The sequence below is a fragment of the Oncorhynchus mykiss genome, unplaced genomic scaffold (assembly GCF_013265735.2).
Source record: "Oncorhynchus mykiss isolate Arlee unplaced genomic scaffold, USDA_OmykA_1.1 un_scaffold_557, whole genome shotgun sequence".
In the NCBI taxonomy this organism is placed as follows: Eukaryota; Metazoa; Chordata; class Actinopteri; order Salmoniformes; family Salmonidae; genus Oncorhynchus; species Oncorhynchus mykiss.
Window position 1 is genome coordinate 1 of NW_023494004.1, and position 27,612 is coordinate 27,612.

At 40.5% G+C, this 27,612-nt stretch overlaps 29 non-coding genes across 29 annotated transcripts; all 29 read right to left on the reverse strand.

Annotated features, from left to right (window-relative positions):
- Nucleotides 1-715: 715 nt before the first annotated feature.
- Nucleotides 716-787, reverse strand: trnav-aac. The gene has a single exon. It is a non-coding gene; the product is annotated as a tRNA-Val (tRNA).
- Nucleotides 788-4,701: 3,914 nt separating this feature from the next.
- Nucleotides 4,702-4,774, reverse strand: trnav-cac. Its single transcript has one exon. It is a non-coding gene; the product is annotated as a tRNA-Val (tRNA).
- A 129-nt stretch (nucleotides 4,775-4,903) lies between these two features.
- Nucleotides 4,904-4,976, reverse strand: trnav-cac. Its single transcript has one exon. It is a non-coding gene; the product is annotated as a tRNA-Val (tRNA).
- A 1,233-nt stretch (nucleotides 4,977-6,209) lies between these two features.
- On the reverse strand, nucleotides 6,210-6,282 carry trnav-cac. Its single transcript has one exon. It is a non-coding gene; the product is annotated as a tRNA-Val (tRNA).
- A 129-nt stretch (nucleotides 6,283-6,411) lies between these two features.
- trnav-aac lies at nucleotides 6,412-6,484 on the reverse strand. The gene has a single exon. It is a non-coding gene; the product is annotated as a tRNA-Val (tRNA).
- A 1,123-nt stretch (nucleotides 6,485-7,607) lies between these two features.
- On the reverse strand, nucleotides 7,608-7,680 carry trnav-cac. Its single transcript has one exon. It is a non-coding gene; the product is annotated as a tRNA-Val (tRNA).
- Nucleotides 7,681-7,809: 129 nt separating this feature from the next.
- Nucleotides 7,810-7,882, reverse strand: trnav-aac. The gene has a single exon. It is a non-coding gene; the product is annotated as a tRNA-Val (tRNA).
- Nucleotides 7,883-8,011: 129 nt separating this feature from the next.
- Nucleotides 8,012-8,084, reverse strand: trnav-cac. The gene has a single exon. It is a non-coding gene; the product is annotated as a tRNA-Val (tRNA).
- A 1,233-nt stretch (nucleotides 8,085-9,317) lies between these two features.
- On the reverse strand, nucleotides 9,318-9,390 carry trnav-cac. The gene has a single exon. It is a non-coding gene; the product is annotated as a tRNA-Val (tRNA).
- A 129-nt stretch (nucleotides 9,391-9,519) lies between these two features.
- Nucleotides 9,520-9,592, reverse strand: trnav-aac. The gene has a single exon. It is a non-coding gene; the product is annotated as a tRNA-Val (tRNA).
- Nucleotides 9,593-10,715: 1,123 nt separating this feature from the next.
- Nucleotides 10,716-10,788, reverse strand: trnav-cac. The gene has a single exon. It is a non-coding gene; the product is annotated as a tRNA-Val (tRNA).
- A 129-nt stretch (nucleotides 10,789-10,917) lies between these two features.
- Nucleotides 10,918-10,990, reverse strand: trnav-aac. Its single transcript has one exon. It is a non-coding gene; the product is annotated as a tRNA-Val (tRNA).
- Nucleotides 10,991-12,299: 1,309 nt separating this feature from the next.
- Nucleotides 12,300-12,372, reverse strand: trnav-cac. Its single transcript has one exon. It is a non-coding gene; the product is annotated as a tRNA-Val (tRNA).
- A 129-nt stretch (nucleotides 12,373-12,501) lies between these two features.
- trnav-aac lies at nucleotides 12,502-12,574 on the reverse strand. Its single transcript has one exon. It is a non-coding gene; the product is annotated as a tRNA-Val (tRNA).
- A 1,494-nt stretch (nucleotides 12,575-14,068) lies between these two features.
- trnav-uac lies at nucleotides 14,069-14,141 on the reverse strand. Its single transcript has one exon. It is a non-coding gene; the product is annotated as a tRNA-Val (tRNA).
- Nucleotides 14,142-14,270: 129 nt separating this feature from the next.
- Nucleotides 14,271-14,343, reverse strand: trnav-aac. The gene has a single exon. It is a non-coding gene; the product is annotated as a tRNA-Val (tRNA).
- Nucleotides 14,344-15,777: 1,434 nt separating this feature from the next.
- trnav-cac lies at nucleotides 15,778-15,850 on the reverse strand. Its single transcript has one exon. It is a non-coding gene; the product is annotated as a tRNA-Val (tRNA).
- A 1,233-nt stretch (nucleotides 15,851-17,083) lies between these two features.
- Nucleotides 17,084-17,156, reverse strand: trnav-cac. Its single transcript has one exon. It is a non-coding gene; the product is annotated as a tRNA-Val (tRNA).
- A 1,435-nt stretch (nucleotides 17,157-18,591) lies between these two features.
- trnav-cac lies at nucleotides 18,592-18,664 on the reverse strand. The gene has a single exon. It is a non-coding gene; the product is annotated as a tRNA-Val (tRNA).
- A 129-nt stretch (nucleotides 18,665-18,793) lies between these two features.
- Nucleotides 18,794-18,866, reverse strand: trnav-cac. The gene has a single exon. It is a non-coding gene; the product is annotated as a tRNA-Val (tRNA).
- A 1,435-nt stretch (nucleotides 18,867-20,301) lies between these two features.
- Nucleotides 20,302-20,374, reverse strand: trnav-cac. The gene has a single exon. It is a non-coding gene; the product is annotated as a tRNA-Val (tRNA).
- An 897-nt stretch (nucleotides 20,375-21,271) lies between these two features.
- On the reverse strand, nucleotides 21,272-21,345 carry trnav-cac. The gene has a single exon. It is a non-coding gene; the product is annotated as a tRNA-Val (tRNA).
- A 128-nt stretch (nucleotides 21,346-21,473) lies between these two features.
- Nucleotides 21,474-21,546, reverse strand: trnav-cac. Its single transcript has one exon. It is a non-coding gene; the product is annotated as a tRNA-Val (tRNA).
- Nucleotides 21,547-22,779: 1,233 nt separating this feature from the next.
- On the reverse strand, nucleotides 22,780-22,852 carry trnav-cac. The gene has a single exon. It is a non-coding gene; the product is annotated as a tRNA-Val (tRNA).
- Nucleotides 22,853-22,981: 129 nt separating this feature from the next.
- trnav-cac lies at nucleotides 22,982-23,054 on the reverse strand. Its single transcript has one exon. It is a non-coding gene; the product is annotated as a tRNA-Val (tRNA).
- Nucleotides 23,055-24,287: 1,233 nt separating this feature from the next.
- On the reverse strand, nucleotides 24,288-24,360 carry trnav-cac. The gene has a single exon. It is a non-coding gene; the product is annotated as a tRNA-Val (tRNA).
- Nucleotides 24,361-24,489: 129 nt separating this feature from the next.
- Nucleotides 24,490-24,562, reverse strand: trnav-cac. Its single transcript has one exon. It is a non-coding gene; the product is annotated as a tRNA-Val (tRNA).
- Nucleotides 24,563-25,783: 1,221 nt separating this feature from the next.
- Nucleotides 25,784-25,856, reverse strand: trnav-cac. The gene has a single exon. It is a non-coding gene; the product is annotated as a tRNA-Val (tRNA).
- Nucleotides 25,857-25,985: 129 nt separating this feature from the next.
- trnav-cac lies at nucleotides 25,986-26,058 on the reverse strand. The gene has a single exon. It is a non-coding gene; the product is annotated as a tRNA-Val (tRNA).
- Nucleotides 26,059-27,612: the final 1,554 nt, after the last annotated feature.

Here is a 27,612-nt window from a genome sequence, read left to right on the forward strand (position 1 = left end):
TATTTTTTTCATTAATAAAAACTATATGTTATCGCTTTGTCATTATGTGGTATTGTGTGTAGATAGATTTTATTTTATTTCATCCATTTTAGTATAAGGCTGTAACGTAACAAAATGTGGAAAAAAGTAAGGGGTCTGAAAACTTTCCGAATGCACTGTACCTATGCAGGCTAGCTTCTTTTCCTTTGCTAGCCAGCCAACTAAATCTATCACACAATCACATCAAGCAGCTGAAATGACAGAAAACGATCTACATTTTTGTTTGTTTTACCTTGGATTATATTGCCATTTCTTTGGATATATCCATTACAATGACCCTGATAAATGAATTTGCCTGGCTCAGAGAAGCTGTCAGTCTGGTCACATTCATACAGATCGCATGGTGGAGGTCCCCAAAAAAACGGCAACATTGATCCACAGGTCGGAGAGGTAGACAGCAAGGTTTAGACAAACCTCAACTGTTTCAAACCAAATGCTAGCCTCTGGGCATTGGGAAATATTGAATATTACAAAATGTTTCTGCCCGGTTTCGAACCGGGGACCTTTCGCGTGTGAGGGAACGTGATAACCACTACACTACGGAAACCGAATGATTGGAAAACTAAGGGTGTGACTGACTTTCGCGTGTGAGGCGAACGTGATAACTAATACACTACTGAAACTAAAGTCTGAATAGCAAATACTGAGAAGTGCGAAGGACCAATTTGTTAAAATGTGTTTCCGCCGGTCTCGAACCGGGGACCTTTCGCGTGTTAGGCGAACGTGATAACCACTACACTACAGAAACCCAATGACTGGAAAACTAAGGGTGTGGCTGACTTGGGCTGGGTGGGACATTTATCGCTCTCAGAACCTAATGAAATCAGAAATTACTTAGTCAATTAATTAAACAATAAGGCTTGAGAAGCCGGGAATTATTGTGTGCAGCGGCTCTTGGACGAGGCTTGGTGGTTCAAAACTTCTTCCATTTAAGAGTGATGGAAGCCACTGTGTTCTTGGGTACCTTCAATGCTGCAGAAATGACCAATCATTTGAATTTACCACAGGTGGACTCCAATCAAGTTGAAGAAACATCTCAAGGATGATCAATGGAAACAGGATGGACCTGAGCTCAATTTCCAGCCTCATAGCAAAGGGTCTGAAAACGTACGTAAATAAGGTATTTTTAAAATATTTAATGGGTATTATGGCTCTTTCTGTGGTACTCAATTTGGGATATTATGTGAGGTAGACATGAGAAGCCGGGAATTATCGTGTGCAGCCGGAACTTGGAAGAGGCTTGGTGGTTCCAAACTTCTTCTATTTAAGAGTGATGGAAGCCACTGTGTTCTTGGGTACCTTCAATGCTGCAGAAATGACCAATCATTTGAATTTACCACAGGTGGACTCCAATCAAGTTGAAGAAACATCTCAAGGATGATCAATGGAAACAGGATGGACCTGAGCTCAATTTCCAGCCTCATAGCAAAGGGTCTGAAAATGTATGTAAATAAGGTATTTTTAAAATATTTTTTTCATTAATAAAAACTATATGTTATCGCTTTGTCATTATGTGGTATTGTGTGTAGATAGATTTTATTTTATTTCATCCATTTTAGTATAAGGCTGTAACGTAACAAAATGTGGAAAAAAGTAAGGGGTCTGAAAACTTTCCCGAATGCACTGTACCTATGCAGGCTAGCTTCTTTTCCTTTGCTAGCCAGCCAACTAAATCTATCACACAATCACATCAAGCAGCTGAAATGACAGAAAACGATCTACATTTTTGTTTGTTTTACCTTGGATTATATTGCCATTTCTTTGGATATATCCATTACAATGACCCTGATAAATGAATTTGCCTGGCTCAGAGAAGCTGTCAGTCTGGTCACAGTCATACAGATCGCATGGTGGAGGTCCCCAAAAAAACGGCAACATTGATCCACAGGTCGGAGAGGTAGACAGCAAGGTTTAGACAAACCTCAACTGTTTCAAACCAAATGCTAGCCTCTGGGCATTGGGAAATATTGAATATTACAAAATGTCTCCACCCGGTTTCGAACCGGGGACCTTACGCGTGTGAGGCGAACGTGATAACCACTACACTACAGAAGCCGAATGATTGGAAAACTAAGGGTGTGACTGACTTTCGCGTGTGAGGCGAATGTGATAACTAATTCACTACTGAAACTAAAGTCTGAATAGCAAATACTGAGAAGTGCGAAGGACCACTTTGTTAAAATGTGTTTCCGACCGGTCTCGAACCGGGGACCTTTCGGGTGTTAGGCGAACGTGATAACCACTACACTACAGAAACCCAATGAGTGGAATAGTAAGGGTGTGGCTGACTTTGGCTGGGTGGGACATTTATCGCTCTCAGAACCTAATGAAATCAGAAATTACTTAGTCAATGAATTAAACAATAAGGCTTGAGAAGCCGGGAATTATTGTGTGCAGCGGCTCTTGGAAGAGGCTTGGTGGTTCAAAACTTCTTCCATTTAAGAGTGATGGAAGCCACTGTGTTCTTGGGTACCTTCAATGCTGCAGAAATGACCAATCATTTGAATTTACCACAGGTGGACTCCAATCAAGTTGAAGAAACATCTCAAGGATGATCAATGGAAACAGGATGGACCTGAGCTCAATTTCCAGCCTCATAGCAAAGGGTCTGAAAATGTATGTAAATAAGGTATTTTTAAAATATTTTTTTCATTAATAAAAACTATATGTTATCGCTTTGTCATTATGTGGTATTGTGTGTAGATAGATTTTATTTTATTTCATCCATTTTAGTATAAGGCTGTAACGTAACAAAATGTGGAAAAAAGTAAGGGGTCTGAAAACTTTCCGAATGCACTGTACCTATGCAGGCTAGCTTCTTTTCCTTTGCTAGCCAGCCAACTAAATCTATCACACAATCACATCAAGCAGCTGAAATGACAGAAAACGATCTACATTTTATTTTGTTTTACCTTGGATTATATTGCCATTTCTTTGGATATATCCATTACAATGACCCTGATAAATGAATTTGCCTGGCTCAGAGAAGCTGTCAGTCTGGTCACATTCATACAGATCGCATGGAGGAGGTCCCCAAAAAAAACGGCAACATTGATCCACAGGTCGGAGAGGTAGACAGCAAGGTTTAGACAAACCTCAACTGTTCAAACCAAATGCTAGCCTCTGGGCATTGGGAAATATTGAATATTACAAAATGTTTCCGCCCAGTTTCGAACCGGGGACCTTTCGCGTGTGAGGCGAACGTGATAACCACTACACTACGGAAGCCGAACGATTACAAAAATAAGGGTGTGACTGACTTTCGCGTGTGAGGCGAACGTGATAACCAATACACTACTGAAACTAAAGTCTGAATAGGAAATACTGAGAAGTGCGAAGGACCAATTTGTTAAAATGTTTTCCACCCAGTCTCAAACCGAGGACCTTTCGCGTGTTAGGCGAACGTGATAACCACTACACTACGGAAACCCAATGAGTGGAATACTAAGGGTGTGGCTGACTTTGGCTGGGTGGGATATTTATCGCTCTCAGAACCTAATGAAATCAGAAATTACTTAGCCAATTAATTAAACAATAAGGCTTGAGAAGCCGGGAATTATTGTGTGCAGCGGCTCTTGGAAGAGGCTTGGTGGTTCAAAACTTCTTCCATTTAAGAGTGATGGAAGCCACTGTGTTCTTGGTTACCTTCAATGCTGCAGAAATGACCAATCATTTGAATTTACCACAGGTGGACTCCAATCAAGTTGAAGAAACATCTCAAGGATGATCAATGGAATCAGGATGGACCTGAGCTCAATTTCCAGCCTCATAGCAAAGGGTCTGAAAACGTACGTAAATAAGGTATTTTTAAAATATTTAATGGGTATTATGGCTCTTTCTGTGGTACTCAATTTGGGATATTATGTGAGGTAGACATGAGAAGCCGGGAATTATCGTGTGCAGCCGGAACTTGGAAGAGGCTTGGTGGTTCCAAACTTCTTCTATTTAAGAGTGATGGAAGCCACTGTGTTCTTGGGTACCTTCAATGCTGCAGAAATGACCAATCATTTGAATTTACCACAGGTGGACTCCAATCAAGTTGAAGAAACATCTCAAGGATGATCAATGGAAACAGGATGGACCTGAGCTCAATTTCCAGCCTCATAGCAAAGGGTCTGAAAATGTATGTAAATAAGGTATTTTTAAAATATTTTTTTCATTAATAAAAACGATATGTTATCGCTTTGTCATTATGTGGTATTGTGTGTAGATAGATTTTATTTTATTTCATCCATTTTAGTATAAGGCTGTAACGTAACAAAATGTGGAAAAATGTAAGGGGTCTGAAAACTTTCCGAATGCACTGTACCTATGCTGGCTAGCTTCTTTTCCTTTGCTAGCCAGCCAACTAAATCTATCACACAATCACATCAAGCAGCTGAAATGACAGAAAACAATCTACATTTTTGTTTGTTTTACCTTGGATTATATTGCCATTTCTTTGGATATATCCATTACAATGACTCTGATAAATGAATTTGCCTGGCTCAGAGAAGCTGTCAGTCTGGTCACATTCATACAGATCTCATGGTGGAGGTCCCCAAAAAAACGGCAACATTGATCCACAGGTCGGAGAGGTAGACAGCAAGGTTTAGACAAACCTCAACTGTTTCAAACCAAATGCTAGCCTCTGGGCATTGGGAAATATTGAATATTACAAAATGTTTCCGCCCGGTTTCAAACCGGGGACCTTTCGCGTGTGAGGCGAACGTGATAACCACTACACTACGGAAACCGAATGATTGGAAAACTAAGGGTGTCACTGACTTTCGCGTGTGAGGCGAACGTGATAACCAATACACTACTGAAACTAAAGTCTGAATAGCAAATACTGAGAAGTTCGAAGGACCAATTTGTTAAAATGTGTTTCCGCCCGGTCTCGAACCGGGGACCTTTCGCGTGTGAGGCGAACGTGATAACCACTTCACTACGGAAACCCAATGAGTGGAGTACTAAGGGTGTGGCTGACTTTGGCTGGGTGGGACATTTATCGCTCTCAGAACCTAATGAAATCAGAAATTACTTAGTCAATTAATTAAACAATAAGGCTTGAGAAGCCGGGAATTATTGTGTGCAGCGGCTCTTGGAAGAGGCTTGGTGGTTCAAAACTTCTTCCATTTAAGAGTGATGGAAGCCACTGTGTTCTTGGGTACCTTCAATGCTGCAGAAATGACCAATCATTTGAATTTACCACAGGTGGACTCCAATCAAGTTGAAGAAACATCTCAAGGATGATCAATGGAAACAGGATGGACCTGAGCTCAATTTCCAGCCTCATAGCAAAGGGTCTGAAAACTTACGTAAATAAGGTATTTTTAAAATATTTAATGGGTATTATGGCTCTTTCTGTGGAACTCAATTTGGGATATTATGTGAGGTAGACATGAGAAGCCGGGAATTATCGTGTGCAGCCGGAACTTGGAAGAGGCTTGGTGGTTCCAAACTTCTTCCATTTAAGAGTGATGGAAGCCACTGTGTTCTTGGGTACCTTCAATGCTGCAGAAATGACCAATCATTTGAATTTACCACAGGTGGACTCCAATCAAGTTGAAGAAACATCTCAAGGATGATCAATGGAAACAGGATGGACCTGAGCTCAATTTCCAACCTCATAGCAAATGGTCTGAAAATGTATGTAAATAAGGTATTTTTAAAATATTTTTTTCATTAATAAAAACGATATGTTATCGCTTTGTCATTATGTGGTATTGTGTGTAGATAGATTTTATTTTATTTCATCCATTTTAGTATAAGGCTGTAACGTAACAAAATGTGGAAAAAAGTAAGGGGTCTGAAAACTTTCCCAATGCACTGTACCTATGCAGGCTAGCTTCTTTTACTTTGCTAGCCAGCCAACTAAATCTATCACACAATCACATCAAGCAACTGAAATGACAGAAAACAATCTACATTTTTGTTTGTTTTACCTTGGATTATATTGCCATTTCTTTGGATATATCCATTACAATGACCCTGATAAATGAATTTGCCTGGCTCAGAGAAGCTGTCAGTCTGGTCACATTCATACAGATCGCATGGTGGAGGTCCCCAAAAAAACGGCAACATTGATCCACAGGTCGGAGAGGTAGACAGCAAGGTTTAGACAAACCTCAACTGTTTCAAACCCAATGCTAGCCTCTGGGCATTGGGAGATATTGAATATTACAAAATGTTTCCGCCCGGTTTCGAACCAGAGACCTTTCGCTTGTGAGGCGAACGTGATAACCACTACACTACGGAAACCGAAAGATTGGAAGACTTAGGGTGTGACTGACTTTCGCGTGTGTGGCGAACGTGATAACCAATACACTACTGAAACTAAAGTCTGAATAGCAAATACTGAGAAGTGCGAAGGACCAATTTGTTAAAATGTGTTTCCGCCCGGTCTCGAACCGGGGACCTTTCGCGTGTTAGGCGAACGTGATAACCATTACACTACGGAAACCGAAAGATTGGAAGACTAAGGGTGTGACTGACTTTCGCGTGAGAGGCGAACATGATAACCACTACACTACGGAAACCAAATGAGTGGAATAGTAAGGGTGTGGCTGACTTTGGCTGGGTGGGACATTTATCGCTCTCAGAACCTAATGAAATCAGAAATTACTTAGTCAATTAATTAAACAATAAGGCTTGAGAAGCCGGGAATTATTGTGTGCAGCGGCTCTTGGAAGAGGCTTGGTAGTTCAAAACTTCTTCCATTTAAGAGTGATGGAAGCCACTGTGTTCTTGGGTACCTTCAATGCTGCAGAAATGACCAATCATTTGAATTTACCACAGGTGGACTCCAATCAAGTTGAAGAAACATCTCAAGGATGATCAATGGAAACAGGGTGGACCTGAGCTCAATTTCCAGCCTCATAGCAAAGGGTCTGAAAATGTATGTAAATAAGGTATTTTTAAAATATTTTTTTCATTAATAAAAACTATATGTTATCGCTTTGTCATTATGTGGTATTGTGTGTAGATAGATTTTATTTTATTTCATCCATTTTATTATAAGGCTGTAACATAACAAAATGTGAAAATGTATGTAAATAAGGTATTTTAAAAATATTTTTTTCATTAATAAAAACTATATGTTATCGCTTTGTCATTATGTGGTATTGTGTGTAGATAGATTTTATTTTATTTAATCCATTTTAGTATAAGTCTGTAACGTAACAAAATGTGGAAAAAAGTAAGGGGTCTGAAAACTTTCCGAATGCACTGTACCTATGCAGGCTAGCTTCTTTTCCTTTGCTAGCCAGCCAACTAAATCTATCACACAATCACATCAAGCAACTGAAATGACAGAAAACAATCTACATTTTTGTTTGTTTTACCTTGGATTATATTGCCATTTCTTTGGATATATCCATTACAATGACCCTGATAAATGAATTTGCCTGGCTCAGAGAAGCTGTCAGTCTGGTCACATTCATACAGATCGCATGGTAGAGGTCCCCAAAAAAACGGCAACATTGATCCACTGGTCGGAGAGGTAGACAGCAAGGTTTAGACAAACCTCAACTGTTTCAAACCCAATGCTAGCCTCTGGGCATTGGGAAATATTGAATATTACAAGATGTTTCCGCCCGGTTTCGAACCAGAGACCTTTCGCGTGTGAGGCGAACGTGATAACCACTACACTACGGAAACCAAAAGATTGGAAGACTGAGGGTGTGACTGACTTTGGCGTGTGTGGCGAACGTGATAACCAATACACTACTGAAACTAAAGTCTGAATAGCAAATACTGAGAAGTGCGAAGGACCAATTTGTTAAAATGTGTTTCCGCCCGGTCTCGAACCGGGGACCTTTCGCGTGTTAGGCGAACGTGATAACCTCTACACTACGGAAACCCAATGAGTGGAAAACTAAGGGTGTGACTGACTTTCGCGTGTGAGGCGAACGTGATAACCAATACACTACTGAAACTAAAGTCTGAATAGCAAATACTGAGAAGTTCGAAGGACCAATTTGTTAAAATGTGTTTCCGCCCGGTCTCGAACCGGGGACCTTTCGCGTGTGAGGCGAACGTGATAACCACTTCACTACGGAAACCCAATGAGTGGAGTACTAAGGGTGTGGCTGACTTTGGCTGGGTGGGACATTTATCGCTCTCAGAACCTAATGAAATCAGAAATTACTTAGTCAATTAATTAAACAATAAGGCTTGAGAAGCCGGGAATTATTGTGTGCAGCGGCTCTTGGAAGAGGCTTGGTGGTTCAAAACTTCTTCCATTTAAGAGTGATGGAAGCCACTGTGTTCTTGGGTACCTTCAATGCTGCAGAAATGACCAATCATTTGAATTTACCACAGGTGGACTCCAATCAAGTTGAAGAAACATCTCAAGGATGATCAATGGAAACAGGATGGACCTGAGCTCAATTTCCAGCCTCATAGCAAAGGGTCTGAAAACTTACGTAAATAAGGTATTTTTAAAATATTTAATGGGTATTATGGCTCTTTCTGTGGAACTCAATTTGGGATATTATGTGAGGTAGACATGAGAAGCCGGGAATTATCGTGTGCAGCCGGAACTTGGAAGAGGCTTGGTGGTTCCAAACTTCTTCCATTTAAGAGTGATGGAAGCCACTGTGTTCTTGGGTACCTTCAATGCTGCAGAAATGACCAATCATTTGAATTTACCACAGGTGGACTCCAATCAAGTTGAAGAAACATCTCAAGGATGATCAATGGAAACAGGATGGACCTGAGCTCAATTTCCAACCTCATAGCAAATGGTCTGAAAATGTATGTAAATAAGGTATTTTTAAAATATTTTTTTCATTAATAAAAACGATATGTTATCGCTTTGTCATTATGTGGTATTGTGTGTAGATAGATTTTATTTTATTTCATCCATTTTAGTATAAGGCTGTAACGTAACAAAATGTGGAAAAAAGTAAGGGGTCTGAAAACTTTCCCAATGCACTGTACCTATGCAGGCTAGCTTCTTTTACTTTGCTAGCCAGCCAACTAAATCTATCACACAATCACATCAAGCAACTGAAATGACAGAAAACAATCTACATTTTTGTTTGTTTTACCTTGGATTATATTGCCATTTCTTTGGATATATCCATTACAATGACCCTGATAAATGAATTTGCCTGGCTCAGAGAAGCTGTCAGTCTGGTCACATTCATACAGATCGCATGGTGGAGGTCCCCAAAAAAACGGCAACATTGATCCACAGGTCGGAGAGGTAGACAGCAAGGTTTAGACAAACCTCAACTGTTTCAAACCCAATGCTAGCCTCTGGGCATTGGGAGATATTGAATATTACAAAATGTTTCCGCCCGGTTTCGAACCAGAGACCTTTCGCTTGTGAGGCGAACGTGATAACCACTACACTACGGAAACCGAAAGATTGGAAGACTTAGGGTGTGACTGACTTTCGCGTGTGTGGCGAACGTGATAACCAATACACTACTGAAACTAAAGTCTGAATAGCAAATACTGAGAAGTGCGAAGGACCAATTTGTTAAAATGTGTTTCCGCCCGGTCTCGAACCGGGGACCTTTCGCGTGTTAGGCGAACGTGATAACCATTACACTACGGAAACCGAAAGATTGGAAGACTAAGGGTGTGACTGACTTTCGCGTGAGAGGCGAACATGATAACCACTACACTACGGAAACCAAATGAGTGGAATAGTAAGGGTGTGGCTGACTTTGGCTGGGTGGGACATTTATCGCTCTCAGAACCTAATGAAATCAGAAATTACTTAGTCAATTAATTAAACAATAAGGCTTGAGAAGCCGGGAATTATTGTGTGCAGCGGCTCTTGGAAGAGGCTTGGTAGTTCAAAACTTCTTCCATTTAAGAGTGATGGAAGCCACTGTGTTCTTGGGTACCTTCAATGCTGCAGAAATGACCAATCATTTGAATTTACCACAGGTGGACTCCAATCAAGTTGAAGAAACATCTCAAGGATGATCAATGGAAACAGGGTGGACCTGAGCTCAATTTCCAGCCTCATAGCAAAGGGTCTGAAAATGTATGTAAATAAGGTATTTTTAAAATATTTTTTTCATTAATAAAAACTATATGTTATCGCTTTGTCATTATGTGGTATTGTGTGTAGATAGATTTTATTTTATTTCATCCATTTTATTATAAGGCTGTAACATAACAAAATGTGAAAATGTATGTAAATAAGGTATTTTAAAAATATTTTTTTCATTAATAAAAACTATATGTTATCGCTTTGTCATTATGTGGTATTGTGTGTAGATAGATTTTATTTTATTTAATCCATTTTAGTATAAGTCTGTAACGTAACAAAATGTGGAAAAAAGTAAGGGGTCTGAAAACTTTCCGAATGCACTGTACCTATGCAGGCTAGCTTCTTTTCCTTTGCTAGCCAGCCAACTAAATCTATCACACAATCACATCAAGCAACTGAAATGACAGAAAACAATCTACATTTTTGTTTGTTTTACCTTGGATTATATTGCCATTTCTTTGGATATATCCATTACAATGACCCTGATAAATGAATTTGCCTGGCTCAGAGAAGCTGTCAGTCTGGTCACATTCATACAGATCGCATGGTAGAGGTCCCCAAAAAAACGGCAACATTGATCCACTGGTCGGAGAGGTAGACAGCAAGGTTTAGACAAACCTCAACTGTTTCAAACCCAATGCTAGCCTCTGGGCATTGGGAAATATTGAATATTACAAGATGTTTCCGCCCGGTTTCGAACCAGAGACCTTTCGCGTGTGAGGCGAACGTGATAACCACTACACTACGGAAACCAAAAGATTGGAAGACTGAGGGTGTGACTGACTTTGGCGTGTGTGGCGAACGTGATAACCAATACACTACTGAAACTAAAGTCTGAATAGCAAATACTGAGAAGTGCGAAGGACCAATTTGTTAAAATGTGTTTCCGCCCGGTCTCGAACCGGGGACCTTTCGCGTGTTAGGCGAACGTGATAACCTCTACACTACGGAAACCCAATGAGTGGAAAACTAAGGGTGTGACTGACTTTCGCGTGTGAGGCGAACGTGATAACCACTACACTACGGAAACCCAATGAGTGGAATACTAAGGGTGTGGCTGACTTTGGCTGGGTGGGACATTTATCGCTCTCAGAACCTAATGAAATCAGAAATTACTTAGTCAATTAATTAAACAATAAGGCTTGAGAAGCCGGGAATTATTGTGTGCAGCGGCTCTTGGAAGAGGCTTGGTGGTTCAAAACTTCTTCCATTTAAGAGTGATGGAAGCCACTGTGTTCTTGGGTACCTTCAATGCTGCAGAAATGACCAATCATTTGAATTTACCACAGGTGGACTCCAATCAAGTTGAAGAAACATGTCAAGGTTGATCAATGGAAACAGGATGGACCTGAGCTCAATTTCCAGCCTCATAGCAAAGGGTCTGAAAACGTACGTAAATAAGGTATTTTTAAAATATTTAATGGGTATTATGGCTCTTTCTGTGGTACTCAATTTGGGATATTATGTGAGGTAGACATGAGAAGCCGGGAATTATCGTGTGCAGCCGGAACTTGGAAGAGGCTTGGTGGTTCCAAACTTATTCTATTTAAGAGTGATGGAAGCCACTGTGTTCTTGGGTACCTTCAATGCTGCAGAAATGACCAATCATTTGAATTTACCACAGGTGGACTCCAATCAAGTTGAAGAAACATCTCAAGGATGATCAATGGAAACAGGATGGACCTGAGCTCAATTTCCAGTCTCATAGCAAAGGGTCTGAAAATGTATGTAAATAAGGTATTTTTAAAATATTTTTTTCATTAATAAAAACTATATGTTATCGCTTTGTCATTATGTGGTATTGTGTGTAGATAGATTTTATTTTATTTCATCCATTTTAGTATAAGGCTGTAACGTAACAAAATGTGGAAAAAAGTAAGGGGTCTGAAAACTTTCCGAATGCACTGTACCTATGCAGGCTAGCTTCTTTTCCTTTGCTAGCCAGCCAACAAAATCTATCACACAATCACATCAAGCAGCTGAAATGACAGAAAACAATCTACATTTTTGTTTGTTTTACCTTGGATTATATTGCCATTTCTTTGGATATATCCATTACAATGACCCTGATAAATGAATTTGCCTGGCTCAGAGAAGCTGTCAGTCTGGTCACATTCATACAGATCGCATGGTGGAGGTCCCCAAAAAAACGGCAACATTGATCCACTGGTCGGAGAGGTAGACAGCAAGGTTTAGACAAACCTCAACTGTTTCAAACCCAATGCTAGCCTCTGGGCATTGGGAAATATTGAATATTACAAAATGTTTCCGCCCGGTTTCGAACCAGAGACCTTTCGCGTGTGAGGCGAACGTGATAACCACTACACTACGGAAACCAAAAGATTGGAAGACTGAGGGTGTGACTGACTTTGGCGTGTGTGGCGAACGTGATAACCAATACACTACTGAAACTAAAGTCTGAATAGCAAATACTGAGAAGTGCGAAGGACCAATTTGTTAAAATGTGTTTCCGCCCGGTCTCGAACCGGGGACCTTTCGCGTGTTAGGCGAACGTGATAACCTCTACACTACGGAAACCCAATGAGTGGAAAACTAAGGGTGTGACTGACTTTCGCGTGTGAGGCGAACGTGATAACCACTACACTACGGAAACCCAATGAGTGGAATACTAAGGGTGTGGCTGACTTTGGCTGGGTGGGACATTTATCGCTCTCAGAACCTAATGAAATCAGAAATTACTTAGTCAATTAATTAAACAATAAGGCTTGAGAAGCCGGGAATTATTGTGTGCAGCGGCTCTTGGAAGAGGCTTGGTGGTTCAAAACTTCTTCCATTTAAGAGTGATGGAAGCCACTGTGTTCTTGGGTACCTTCAATGCTGCAGAAATGACCAATCATTTGAATTTACCACAGGTGGACTCCAATCAAGTTGAAGAAACATGTCAAGGTTGATCAATGGAAACAGGATGGACCTGAGCTCAATTTCCAGCCTCATAGCAAAGGGTCTGAAAACGTACGTAAATAAGGTATTTTTAAAATATTTAATGGGTATTATGGCTCTTTCTGTGGTACTCAATTTGGGATATTATGTGAGGTAGACATGAGAAGCCGGGAATTATCGTGTGCAGCCGGAACTTGGAAGAGGCTTGGTGGTTCCAAACTTATTCTATTTAAGAGTGATGGAAGCCACTGTGTTCTTGGGTACCTTCAATGCTGCAGAAATGACCAATCATTTGAATTTACCACAGGTGGACTCCAATCAAGTTGAAGAAACATCTCAAGGATGATCAATGGAAACAGGATGGACCTGAGCTCAATTTCCAGTCTCATAGCAAAGGGTCTGAAAATGTATGTAAATAAGGTATTTTTAAAATATTTTTTTCATTAATAAAAACTATATGTTATCGCTTTGTCATTATGTGGTATTGTGTGTAGATAGATTTTATTTTATTTCATCCATTTTAGTATAAGGCTGTAACGTAACAAAATGTGGAAAAAAGTAAGGGGTCTGAAAACTTTCCGAATGCACTGTACCTATGCAGGCTAGCTTCTTTTCCTTTGCTAGCCAGCCAACTAAATCTATCACACAATCACATCAAGCAGCTGAAATGACAGAAAACGATCTACATTTTTGTTTGTTTTACCTTGGATTATATGGCCATTTCTTTGGATATATCCATTACAATGACCCTGATAAATGAATTTGCCTGGCTCAGAGAAGCTGTCAGTCTGGTCACATTCATAAAGATCGCATGGTGGAGGTCCCCAAAAAAACGGCAACATTGATCCACAGGTCGGAGAGGTAGACAGCAAGGTTTAGACAAACCTCAACTGTTTCAAACCAAATGCTAACCTCTGGGCATTGGGAAATATTGAATATTACAAAATGTTTCCACCCGGTTTCGAACCGGGGACCTTTCACGTGTGAGGCGAACATGATAACCACTACACTACGGAAACCGAATGATTGGAAAACTAAGGATGTGACTGACTTTCGCGTGTGAGGCGAACGTGATAACCAATACACTACTGAAACTAAAGTCTGAATAGCAAATACTAATTTGTTAAAATGTGTTTCCGCCCGGTCTCGAACCGGGGACCTTTCGCGTGTAAGGCGAACGTGATAACCACTACACTACGGAAACTGAATGATTGGAAAACTAAGGGTGTGACTGACTTTCGCATGTGAGGCGAACGTGATAACCAATACACTACTGAAACTAAAGTCTGAACAGCAAATACTGAGAAGTGCGAAGGACCAATTTGTTAAAATGTGTTTCCGCCCAGTCTCGAACCGGGGACCTTCCGCATGTTAGGCGAACGTGATAACCACTACACTACGGAAACCCAATGAGTGGAATACTAAGGGTGTGGCTGACTTTGGCTGGGTGGGACATTGATCGCTCTCAGAACCTATTGAAATCAGAAATTACTTAGTCAATTAATTAAACAATAAGGCTTGAGAAGCCGGGAATTATTGTGTGCAGCGGCTCTTGGAAGAGGCTTGGTGGTTCAAAACTTCTTCCATTTAAGAGTGATGGAAGCCACTGTGTTCTTGGGTACCTTCAATGCTGCAGAAATGACCAATCATTTGAATTTACCACAGGTGGACTCCAATCAAGTTGAAGAAACATCTCAAGGATGATCAATGGAAACAGGATGGACCTGAGCTCAATTTCCAGCCTCATAGCAAAGGGTCTGAAAACGTATGTAAATAAGGTATTTTTAAAATATTTAATGGGTATTATGGCTCTTTCTGTGGAACTCAATTTGGGATATTATGTGAGGTAGACATGAGAAGCCGGGAATTATCGTGTGCAGCCGGAACTTGGAAGAGGCTTGGTGCTTCCAAACTTCTTCTATTAAGAGTGATGGAAGCCACTGTGTTCTTGGGTACCTTCAATGCTGCAGAAATGACCAATCATTTGAATTTACCACAGGTGGACTCCAATCAAGTTGAAGAAACATCTCAAGGATGATCAATGGAAACAGGATGGACCTGAGCTCAATTTCCAGTCTCATAGCAAAGGGTCTGAAAATGTATGTAAATAAGGTATTTTTAAAATATTTTTTTCATTAATAAAAACTATATGCTATCGCTTTGTCATTATGTGGTATTGTGTGTAGATAGATTTTATTTTATTTCATCCATTTTAGTATAAGGCTGTAACGTAACAAAATGTGGAAAAAAGTAAGGGGTCTGAAAACTTTCCGAATGCACTGTACCTATGCAGGCTAGCTTCTTTTCCTTTGCTAGCCAGCCAACTAAATCTATCACACAATCACATCAAGCAGCTGAAATGACAGAAAACTATCTACATTTTTGTTTGTTTTACCTTGGATTATATTGCCATTTCTTTGGATATATCCATTACAATGACCCTGATAAATGAATTTGCCTGGCTCAGAGAAGCTGTCAGTCTGGTCACATTCATACAGATCGCATGGTGGAGGTCCCCAAAAAAACGGCAACATTGATCCACTGGTCGGAGAGGTAGACAGCAAGGTTTAGACAAACCTCAACTGTTTCAAACCAAATGCTAGCCTCTGGGCATTGGGAAATATTGAATATTACAAAATGTTTCCACCCGGTTTCGAACCGGGGACCTTTCGCGTGTGAGGGAAACGTGATAACCACTACACTACGGAAACCGAATGATTGGAAAACTAAGGGTGTGACTGACTTTCGCGTGTGAGGCGAACGTGATAACCAATACACTACTGAAACTAAAGTCTGAATAGCAAATACTGAGAAGTGCGAAGGACCAATCTGTTAAGATGTGTTTCCGCCCGGTCTCGAACCGGGGACCTTTCGCGTGTGAGGCGAACGTGATAACCACTACACTACGGAAACCGAATGATTGGAAAACTAAGGGTGTAACTGACTTTTGCTGGGTGGGACATTTATCGCTCTCAGAACCTAATGAAATCAGAAATTACTTAGTCAATTAATTAAACAATAAGGCTTGAGAAGCCGGGAATTATTGTGTGCAGCGGCTCTTGGAAGAGGCTTGGTGGTTCAAAACTTCTTCCATTTAAGAGTGATGGAAGCCACTGTGTTCTTGGGTACCTTCAATGCTGCAGAAATGACCAATCATTTGAATTTACCACAGGTGGACTCCAATCAAGTTGAAGAAACATCTCAAGGATGATCAATGGAAACAGGATGGACCTGAGCTCAATTTCCAGCCTCATAGCAAAGGGTCTGAAAACTTACGTAAATAAGGTATTTTTAAAATATTTAATGGGTATTATGGCTCTTTCTGTGGAACTCAATTTGGGATATTATGTGAGGTAGACATGAGAAGCCGGGAATTATCGTGTGCAGCCGGAACTTGGAAGAGGCTTGGTGGTTCCAAACTTCTTCTATTTAAGAGTGATGGAAGCCACTGTGTTCTTGGGTACCTTCAATGCTGCAGAAATGACCAATCATTTGAATTTACCACAGGTGGACTCCAATCAAGTTGAAGAAACATCTCAAGGATGATCAATGGAAACAGGATGGACCTGAGCTCAATTTCCAGTCTCATAGCAAAGGGTCTGAAAATGTATGTAAATAAGGTATTTTTAAAATATTTTTTTCATTAATAAAAACTATATGCTATCACTTTGTCATTATGTGGTATTGTGTGTAGATAGATTTTATTTTATTTCATCCATTTTAGTATAAGGCTGTAACGTAACAAAATGTGGAAAAAAGTAAGGGGTCTGAAAACTTTCCGAATGCACTGTACCTATGCAGGCTAGCTTCTTTTCCTTTGCTAGCCAGCCAACTAAATCTATCACACAATCACATCAAGCAGCTGAAATGACAGAACACGATCTACATTTTTGTTTGTTTTACCTTGGATTATATTGCCATTTCTTTGGATATATCCATTACAATGACCCTGATAAATGAATTTGCCTGGCTCAGAGAAGCTGTCAGTCTGGTCACATTCATACAGATCGCATGGTGGAGGTCCCCAAAAAAACGGCAACATTGATCCACTGGTCGGAGAGGTAGACAGCAAGGTTTAGACAAACCTCAACTGTTTCAAACCAAATGCTAGCCTCTGGGCATTGGGAAATATTGAATATTACAAAATGTTTCCACCCGGTTTCGAACCGGGGACCTTTCGCATGTGAGGCGAATGTGATAACCACTACACTACGGAAACCGAATGATTGGAAAACTAAGGGTGTGACTGACTTTCGCGTGTGAGGCGAACGTGATAACCAATACACTACTGAAACTAAAGTCTGAATAGCAAATACTGAGAAGTGCGAAGGACCAATCTGTTAAGATGTGTTTCCGCCCGGTCTCGAACCGGGGACCTTTCGGGTGTGAGGCGAACGTGATAACCACTACACTACGGAAACCGAATGATTGGAAAACTAAGGGTGTGACTGACTTTGGCTGGGTGGGACATTTATCGCTCTCAGAACCTAATGAAATCAGAAATTACTTAGTCAATTAATTAAACAATAAGGCTTGAGAAGCCGGGAATTATTGTGTGCAGCGGCTCTTGGAAGAGGCTTGGTGGTTCAAAACTTCTTCCATTTAAGAGTGATGGAAGCCACTGTGTTCTTGGGTACCTTCAATGCTGCAGAAATGACCAATCATTTGAATTTACCACAGGTGGACTCCAATCAAGTTGAAGAAACATCTCAAGGATGATCAATGGAAACAGGATGGACCTGAGCTCAATTTCCAGCCTCATAGCAAAGGGTCTGAAAACTTACGTAAATAAGGTATTTTTAAAATATTTAATGGGTATTATGGCTCTTTCTGTGGAACTCAATTTGGGATATTATGTGAGGTAGACATGAGAAGCCGGGAATTATCGTGTGCAGCCGGAACTTGGAAGAGGCTTGGTGGTTCCAAACTTCTTCTATTTAAGAGTGATGGAAGCCACTGTGTTCTTGGGTACCTTCAATGCTGCAGAAATGACCAATCATTTGAATTTACCACAGGTGGACTCCAATCAAGTTGAAGAAACATCTCAAGGATGATCAATGGAAACAGGATGGACCTGAGCTCAATTTCCAGTCTCATAGCAAAGGGTCTGAAAATGTATGTAAATAAGGTATTTTTAAAATATTTTTTTCATTAATAAAAACTATATGCTATCGCTTTGTCATTATGTGGTATTGTGTGTAGATAGATTTTATTTTATTTCATCCATTTTAGTATAAGGCTGTAACGTAACAAAATGTGGAAAAAAGTAAGGGGTCTGAAAACTTTCCGAATGCACTGTACCTATGCAGGCTAGCTTCTTTTCCTTTGCTAGCCAGCCAACTAAATCTATCACACAATCACATCAAGCAGCTGAAATGACAGAAAACAATCTACATTTTTGTTTGTTTTACCTTGGATTATATTGCCATTTCTTTGGATATATCCATTACAATGACCCTGATAAATGAATTTGCCTGGCTCAGAGAAGCTGTCAGTCTGGTCACATTCATACAGATCGCATGGTGGAGGTCCCCAAAAAAACGGCAACATTGATCCACTGGTCGGAGAGGTAGACAGCAAGGTTTAGACAAACCTCAACTGTTTCAAACCAAATGCTAGCCTCTGGGCATTGGGAAATATTGAATATTACAAAATGTTTCCACCCGGTTTCGAACCGGGGACCTTTCGCGTGTGAGGCGAACGTGATAACCACTACACTACAGAAACCGAATGATTGGAAAACTAAGGGTGTGACTGACTTTCGCGTGTGAGGCGAACGTGATAACCAATACACTACTGAAACTAAAGTCTGAATAGCAAATACTGAGAAGTGCGAAGGACCAATCTGTTAAAATGTGTTTCCGCCCGGTCTCGAACCGGGGACCTTTCGCGTGTGAGGCGAACGTGATAACCACTACACTACGGAAACCAAATGATTGGAAAACTAAGGGTGTGACTGACTTTGGCTGGGTGGGACATTTATCGCTCTCAGAAAATAATGAAATCAGAAATTACTTAGTCAATTAATTAAACAATAAGGCTTGAAAAGCCGGGAATTATTGTGTGCAGCGGCTCTTGGAAGAGGCTTGGTGGTTCAAAACTTCTTCCATTTAAGAGTGATGGAAGCCACTGTGTTCTTGGGTACCTTCAATGCTGCAGAAATGACCAATCATTTGAATTTACCACAGGTGGACTCCAATCAAGTTGAAGAAACATCTCAAGGATGATCAATGGAAACAGGATGGACCTGAGCTCAATTTCCAGCCTCATAGCCAAGGGTCTGAAAACTTACGTAAATAAGGTATTTTTAAAATATTTAATGGGTATTATGGCTCTTTCTGTGGAACTCAATTTGGGATATTATGTGAGGTAGACATGAGAAGCCGGGAATTATCGTGTGCAGCCGGAACTTGGAAGAGGCTTGGTGGTTCCAAACTTCTTCTATTTAAGAGTGATGGAAGCCACTGTGTTCTTGGGTACCTTCAATGCTGCAGAAATGACCAATCATTTGAATTTACCACAGGTGGACTCCAATCAAGTTGAAGAAACATCTCAAGGATGATCAATGGAAACAGGATGGACCTGAGCTCAATTTCCAGTCTCATAGCAAAGGGTCTGAAAATGTATGTAAATAAGGTATTTTTAAAATATTTTTTTCATTAATAAAAACTATATGCTATCGCTTTGTCATTATGTGGTATTGTGTGTAGATAGATTTTATTTTCTTTTATCCATTTTAGTATAAGGCTGTAACGTAACAAAATGTGGAAAAAAGTAAGGGGTCTGAAAACTTTCCGAATGCACTGTACCTATGCAGGCTAGCTTCTTTTCCTTTGCTAGCCAGCCAACTAAATCTATCACACAATCACATCAAGCAGCTGAAATGACAGAAAACGATCTACATTCTTGTTTGTTTTACCTTGGATTATATTGCCATTTCTTTGGATATATCCATTACAATGACCCTGATAAATGAATTTGCCTGGCTCAGAGAAGCTGTCAGTCTGGTCACATTCATACAGATCGCATGGTGGAGGTCCCCAAAAAAACGGCAACATTGATCCACTGGTCGGAGAGGTAGACAGCAAGGTTTAGACAAACCTCAACTGTTTCAAACCAAATGCTAGCCTCTGGACATTGGGAAATATTGAATATTACAAAATGTTTCCACCCGGTTTCAAACCAGGGACCTTTCGCGTGTGAGGCGAACGTGATAACCACTACACTACGGAAACCGAATGATTGGAAAACTAAGGGTGTGACTGACTTTCGCGTGTGAGGCGAACGTGATAACCAATACACTACTGAAACTAAAGTCTGAATAGCAAATACTGAGAAGTGCGAAGGACCAATCTGTTAAAATGTGTTTCCGCCCGGTCTCGAACCGGGGACCTTTCGCGTGTGAGGCGAACGTGATAACCACTACACTACGGAAACCGAATGATTGGAAACTAAGGGTGTGACTGACTTTGGCTGGGTGGGACATTTATCGCTCTCAGAAAATAATGAAATCAGAAATTACTTAGTCAATTAATTAAACAATAAGGCTTGAAAAGCCGGGAATTATTGTGTGCAGCGGCTCTTGGAAGAGGCTTGGTGGTTCAAAACTTCTTCCATTTAAGAGTGATGGAAGCCACTGTGTTCTTGGGTACCTTCAATGCTGCAGAAATGACCAATCATTTGAATTTACCACAGGTGGACTCCAATCAAGTTGAAGAAACATCTCAAGGATGATCAATGGAAACAGGATGGACCTGAGCTCAATTTCCAGTCTCATAGCAAAGGGTCTGAAAATGTATGTAAATAAGGTATTTTTAAAATATTTTTTTCATTAATAAAAACTATATGCTATCGCTTTGTCATTATGTGGTATTGTGTGTAGATAGATTTTATTTTATTTTATCCATTTTAGTATAAGGCTGTAACGTAACAAAATGTGGAAAAAAGTAAGGGGTCTGAAAACTTTCCGAATGCACTGTACCTATGCAGGCTAGCTTCTTTTCCTTTGCTAGCCAGCCAACTAAATCTATCACACAATCACATCAAGCAGCTGAAATGACAGAAAACGATCTACATTTTTGTTTGTTTTACCTTGGATTATATTGCCATTTCTTTGGATATATCCATTACAATGACCCTGATAAATGAATTTGCCTGGCTCAGAGAAGCTGTCAGTCTGGTCACATTCATACAGATCGCATGGTGGAGGTCCCCAAAAAAACGGCAACATTGATCCACTGGTCGGAGAGGTAGACAGCAAGGTTTAGACAAACCTCAACTGTTTCAAACCAAATGCTAGCCTCTGGGCATTGGGAAATATTGAATATTACAAAATGTTTCCACCCGGTTTCGAACCGGGGACCTTTCGCGTGTGAGGCGAACGTGATAACCACTACACTATGGAAAACGAATGATTGGAAAACTAAGGGTGTGACTGACTTTCGCGTGTGAGGCGAACGTGATAACCAATACACTACTGAAACTAAAGTCTGAATAGCAAATACTGAGAAGTGCGAAGGACCAATCTGTTAAAATGTGTTTCCGCCCGGTCTCGAACCGGGGACCTTTCGCGTGTGAGGCGAACGTGATAACCACTACACTACGGAAACCGAATGATTGGAAAACTAAGGGTGTGACTGACTTTGGCTGGGTGGGACATTTATCGCTCTCAGAAAATAATGAAATCAGAAATTACTTAGTCAATTAATTAAACAATAAGGCTTGAAAAGCCGGGAATTATTGTGTGCAGCGGCTCTTGGAAGAGGCTTGGTGGTTCAAAACTTCTTCCATTTAAGAGTGATGGAAGCCACTGTGTTCTTGGGTACCTTCAATGCTGCAGAAATGACCAATCATTTGAATTTACCACAGGTGGACTCCAATCAAGTTGAAGAAACATCTCAAGGATGATCAATGGAAACAGGATGGACCTGAGCTCAATTTCCAGCCTCATAGCAAAGGGTCTGAAAACTTACGTAAATAAGGTATTTTTAAAATATTTAATGGGTATTATGGCTCTTTCTGTGGAACTCAATTTGGGATATTATGTGAGGTAGACATGAGAAGCCGGGAATTATCGTGTGCAGCCGGAACTTGGAAGAGGCTTGGTGGTTCCAAACTTCTTCTATTTAAGAGTGATGGAAGCCACTGTGTTCTTGGGTACCTTCAATGCTGCAGAAATGACCAATCATTTGAATTTACCACAGGTGGACTCCAATCAAGTTGAAGAAACATCTCAAGGATGATCAATGGAAACAGGATGGACCTGAGCTCAATTTCCAGTCTCATAGCAAAGGGTCTGAAAATGTATGTAAATAAGGTATTTTTAAAATATTTTTTTCATTAATAAAAACTATATGCTATCGCTTTGTCATTATGTGGTATTGTGTGTAGATAGATTTTATTTTATTTTATCCATTTTAGTATAAGGCTGTAACGTAACAAAATGTGGAAAAAAGTAAGGGGTCTGAAAACTTTCCGAATGCACTGTACCTATGCAGGCTAGCTTCTTTTCCTTTGCTAGCCAGCCAACTAAATCTATCACACAATCACATCAAGCAGCTGAAATGACAGAAAACGATCTACATTTTTGTTTGTTTTACCTTGGATTATATTGCCATTTCTTTGGATATATCCATTACAATGACCCTGATAAATGAATTTGCCTGGCTCAGAGAAGCTGTCAGTCTGGTCACATTCATACAGATCGCATGGTGGAGGTCCCCAAAAAAACGGCAACATTGATCCACTGGTCGGAGAGGTAGACAGCAAGGTTTAGACAAACCTCAACTGTTTCAAACCAAATGCTAGCCTCTGGGCATTGGGAAATATTGAATATTACAAAATGTTTCCACCCGGTTTCGAACCGGGGACCTTTCGCGTGTGAGGCGAACGTGATAACCACTACACTATGGAAACCGAATGATTGGAAAACTAAGGGTGTGACTGACTTTCGCGTGTGAGGCGAACGTGATAACCAATACACTACTGAAACTAAAGTCTGAATAGCAAATACTGAGAAGTGCGAAGGACCAATCTGTTAAAATGTGTTTCCGCCCGGTCTCGAACCGGGGACCTTTCGCGTGTGAGGCGAACGTGATAACCACTACACTACGGAAACCGAATGATTGGAAAACTAAGGGTGTGACTGACTTTGGCTGGGTGGGACATTTATCGCTCTCAGAAAATAATGAAATCAGAAATTACTTAGTCAATTAATTAAACAATAAGGCTTGAAAAGCCGGGAATTATTGTGTGCAGCGGCTCTTGGAAGAGGCTTGGTGGTTCAAAACTTCTTCCATTTAAGAGTGATGGAAGCCACTGTGTTCTTGGGTACCTTCAATGCTGCAGAAATGACCAATCATTTGAATTTACCACAGGTGGACTCCAATCAAGTTGAAGAAACATCTCAAGGATGATCAATGGAAACAGGATGGACCTGAGCTCAATTTCCAGCCTCATAGCAAAGGGTCTGAAAACTTACGTAAATAAGGTATTTTTAAAATATTTAATGGGTATTATGGCTCTTTCTGTGGAACTCAATTTGGGATATTATGTGAGGTAGACATGAGAAGCCGGGAATTATCGTGTGCAGCCGGAACTTGGAAGAGGCTTGGTGGTTCCAAACTTCTTCTATTTAAGAGTGATGGAAGCCACTGTGTTCTTGGGTACCTTCAATGCTGCAGAAATGACCAATCATTTGAATTTACCACAGGTGGACTCCAATCAAGTTGAAGAAACATCTCAAGGATGATCAATGGAAACAGGATGGACCTGAGCTCAATTTCCAGTCTCATAGCAAAGGGTCTGAAAATGTATGTAAATAAGGTATTTTTAAAATATTTTTTTCATTAATAAAAACTATATGCTATCGCTTTGTCATTATGTGGTATTGTGTGTAGATAGATTTTATTTTATTTCATCCATTTTAGTATAAGGCTGTAACGTAACAAAATGTGGAAAAAAGTAAGGGGTCTGAAAACTTTCCGAATGCACTGTACCTATGCAGGCTAGCTTCTTTTCCTTTGCTAGCCAGCCAACTAAATCTATCACACAATCACATCAAGCAGCTGAAATGACAGAAAACAATCTACATTTTTGTTTGTTTTACCTTGGATTATATTGCCATTTCTTTGGATATATCCATTACAATGACCCTGATAAATTAATTTGCCTGGCTCAGAGAAGCTGTCAGTCTGGTCACATTCATACAGATCTCATGGTGGAGGTCCCCAAAAAAACGGCAACATTGATCCACTGGTCGGAGAGGTAGACAGCAAGGTTTAGACAAACCTCAACTGTTTCAAACCAAATGCTAGCCTCTGGGCATTGGGAAATATTGAATATTACAAAATGTTTCCACCCGGTTTCGAACCAGGGACCTTTCGCATGTGAGGCGAACGTGATAACCACTACACTACGGAAACCGAATGATTGGAAAACTAAGGGTGTGACTGACTTTCGCGTGTGAGGCGAACGTGATAACCAATACACTACTGAAACTAAAGTCTGAATAGCAAATACTGAGAAGTGCGAAGGACCAATCTGTTAAAATGTGTTTCCGCCCGGTCTCGAACCGGGGACCTTTCGCGTGTGAGGCGAACGTGATAACCACTACACTACTGAAACCGAATGATTTGAAAACTAAGGGTGTGACTGACTTTGGCTGGGGGGGACATTTATCGCTCTCAGAACCTAATGAAATCAGAAATTACTTAGTCAATTAATTAAACAATAAGGCTTGAGAAGCCGGGAATTATTGTGTGCAGCGGCTCTTGGAAGAGGCTTGGTGGTTCAAAACTTCTTCTATTTAAGAGTGATGGAAGCCACTGTGTTCTTGGGTACCTTCAATGCTGCAGAAATGACCAATCATTTGAATTTACCACAGGTGGACTCCAATCAAGTTGAAGAAACATCTCAAGGATGATCAATGGAAACAGGATGGACCTGAGCTCAATTTCCAGCCTCATAGCAAAGGGTCTGAAAACGTACGTAAATAAGGTATTTTTAAAATATTTAATGGGTATTATGGCTCTTTCTGTGGAACATTATGTGAGGTAGACATGAGAAATCGGGAATTATCGTGTGCAGCCGGAACTTGGAAGAGGCTTGGTGGTTCCAAACTTCTTCTATTTAAGAGTGATGGAAGCCACTGTGTTCTTGGGTACCTTCAATGCTGCAGAAATGACCAATCATTTGAATTTACCACAGGTGGACTCCAATCAAGTTGAAGAAACATCTCAAGGATGATCAATGGAAACAGGATGGACCTGAGCTCAATTTCCAGTCTCATAGCAAAGGGTCTGAAAATGTATGTAAATAAGGTATTTTTAAAATATTTTTTTCATTAATAAAAACTATATGCTAACGCTTTGTCATTATGTGGTATTGTGTGTAGATAGATTTTATTTTATTTCATCCATTTTAGTATAAGGCTGTAACGTAACAAAATGTGGAAAAAAGTAAGGGGTCTGAAAACTTTCCGAATGCACTGTACCTATGCAGGCTAGCTTCTTTTCCTTTGCTAGCCAGCCAACTAAATCTATCACACAATCACATCAAGCAGCTGAAATGACAGAAAACAATCTACATTTTTGTTTGTTTTACCTTGGATTATATTGCCATTTCTTTGGATATATCCATTACAATGACCCTGATAAATGAATTTGCCTGGCTCAGAGAAGCTGTCAGTCTGGTCACATTCATACAGATCGCATGGTGGAGGTCCCCAAAAAAACGGCAACATTGATCCACTGGTCGGAGAGGTAGACAGCAAGGTTTAGACAAACCTCAACTGTTTCAAACCAAATGCTAGCCTCTGGGCATTGGGAAATATTGAATATTACAAAATGTTTCCACCCGGTTTCGAACCGGGGACCTTTCGCGTGTGAGGCGAATGTGATAACCACTACACTACAGAAACCGAATGATTGGAAAACTAAGGGTGTGACTGACTTTCGCGTGTGAGGCGAACGTGATAACCAATACACTACTGAAACTAAAGTCTGAATAGCAAATACTGAGAAGTGCGAAGGACCAATCTGTTAAAATGTGTTTCCGCCCGGTCTCGAACCGGGGACCTTTCGCGTGTGAGGCGAACGTGATAACCACTACACTACGGAAACCGAATGATTGGAAAACTAAGGGTGTGGCTGACTTTGGCTGGGTGGGACATTTATCGCTCTCAGAACCTAATGAAATCAGAAATTACTTAGTCAATGAATTAAACAATAAGGCTTGAGAAGCCGGGAATTATTGTGTGCAGCGGCTCTTGGAAGAGGCTTGGTGGTTCAAAACTTCTTCCATTTAAGAGTGATGGAAGCCACTGTGTTCTTGGGTACCTTCAATGCTGCAGAAATGACCAATCATTTGAATTTACCACAGGTGGACTCCAATCAAGTTGAAGAAACATCTCAAGGATGATCAATGGAAACAGGATGGACCTGAGCTCAATTTCCAGCCTCATAGCAAAGGGTCTGAAAACTTACGTAAATAAGGTATTTTTAAAATATTTAATGGGTATTATGGCTCTTTCTGTGGAACATTATGTGAGGTAGACATGAGAAGCCGGGAATTATCGTGTGCAGCCGGAACTTGGAAGAGGCTTGGTGGTTCCAAACTTCTTCTATTTAAGAGTGATGGAAGCCACTGTGTTCTTGGGTACCTTCAATGCTGCAGAAATGACCAATCATTTGAATTTACCACAGGTGGACTCCAATCAAGTTGAAGAAACATCTCAAGGATGATCAATGGAAACAGGATGGACCTGAGCTCAATTTCCAGTCTCATAGCAAAGGGTCTGAAAATGTATGTAAATAAGGTATTTTTAAAATATTTTTTTCATTAATAAAAACTATATGCTATCGCTTTGTCATTATGTGGTATTGTGTGTAGATAGATTTTATTTTATTTCATCCATTTTAGTATAAGGCTGTAACGTAACAAAATGTGGAAAAAAGTAAGGGGTCTGAAAACTTTCCGAATGCACTGTACCTATGCAGGCTAGCTTCTTTTCCTTTGCTAGCCAGCCAACTAAATCTTTCACACAATCACATCAAGCAGCTGAAATGACAGAAAACAATCTACATTTTTGTTTGTTTTACCTTGGATTATATTGCCATTTCTTTGGATATATCCATTACAATGACCCTGATAAATGAATTTGCCTGGCTCAGAGAAGCTGTCAGTCTGGTCACATTCATACAGATCGCATGGTGGAGGTCCCCAAAAAAACGGCAACATTGATCCACTGGTCGGAGAGGTAGACAGCAAGGTTTAGACAAACCTCAACTGTTTCAAACCAAATGCTAGCCTCTGGGCATTGGGAAATATTGAATATTACAAAATGTTTCCACCCGGTTTCGAACCGGGGACCTTTCGCGTGTGAGGCGAACTTGATAACCACTACACTACAGAAACCGAATGATTGGAAAACTAAGGGTGTGACTGACTTTCGCGTGTGAGGCGAACGTGATAACCAATACACTACTGAAACTAAAGTCTGAATAGCAAATACTGAGAAGTGCGAAGGACCAATCTGTTAAAATGTGTTTCCGCCCGGTCTCGAACCGGGGACCTTTCGCGTGTGAGGCGAACTTGATAACCACTACACTACGGAAACCAAATGATTGGAAAACTAAGGGTGTGACTGACTTTGGCTGGGTGGGACATTTATCGCT